This window comes from Frankliniella occidentalis, unplaced genomic scaffold (genome assembly GCF_000697945.3).
Source record: "Frankliniella occidentalis isolate FOCC.00 unplaced genomic scaffold, Focc_3.1 Scaffold33, whole genome shotgun sequence".
Classification (NCBI taxonomy): domain Eukaryota; kingdom Metazoa; phylum Arthropoda; class Insecta; order Thysanoptera; family Thripidae; genus Frankliniella; species Frankliniella occidentalis.
The window spans coordinates 310,844-311,444 of NW_026267163.1; the positions used below are offsets into that span (position 1 = coordinate 310,844).

The 601-nt window shown below is 60.1% G+C and overlaps 1 protein-coding gene across 1 annotated transcript in view; it reads right to left on the reverse strand.

Annotated features, from left to right (window-relative positions):
* The window catches only part of LOC113208409 (sodium-dependent serotonin transporter), a 24,804-nt gene that overhangs the window by 20,552 nt on the left and 3,651 nt on the right, over positions 1–601 (reverse strand). The window lies entirely within an intron of this gene.

A 601-nucleotide genomic window follows, 5' to 3' on the forward strand; every position in this document is an offset into this window, starting at 1 on the left:
GGGGGGGGGCTCTCTCATCTCCGGGTGCACCACACACATTCAAAGGGCCGATAGCAGATAACGGACAGGTCCCATTACAATCTCTTGCCCTTGCCGCCTCGCCGGGCTCGCCACGGTCAGTCGGATAATGTCGGCAGCAACAAGTATAATCCAACCGTTTGTCTCCGTCCTTGGGGCGGGTGGGCCAGCGGTCGGCCTGGTCCCGGCCCAGGAGGCGCTGCCCCAGCTACCCGAGGCCGCTCCCTCCGCACCCTGCTAGTGACTTGTGACTTGCAGCTGGCCGCACTCCCCGCGCCAGCCACAAGGCCGGCCCCGGCCGCCCCTGCCAGCCCGCCTCGCTATCTGATGACAATGGGCTGGACAGCCCCCTGGACCAGGGCCTGGACCAGGGCAGCCCTACGTCGTCGCGCTCTCAGCGGTATTATGTAATTGATGACTCGCCGTTTGGTGAGCTACACCTGTCATCTGTCTTTCGGTCATGAGCGGCTCGCTTCCTGCCCTTCTTGGTACACTGAATAAGGATGAGCACTTCTCAGGAAAACAAAAGGTCATCACGCCAAAGATAGATATATACCACAGATGTCAGCGCTAAAAATTCTTT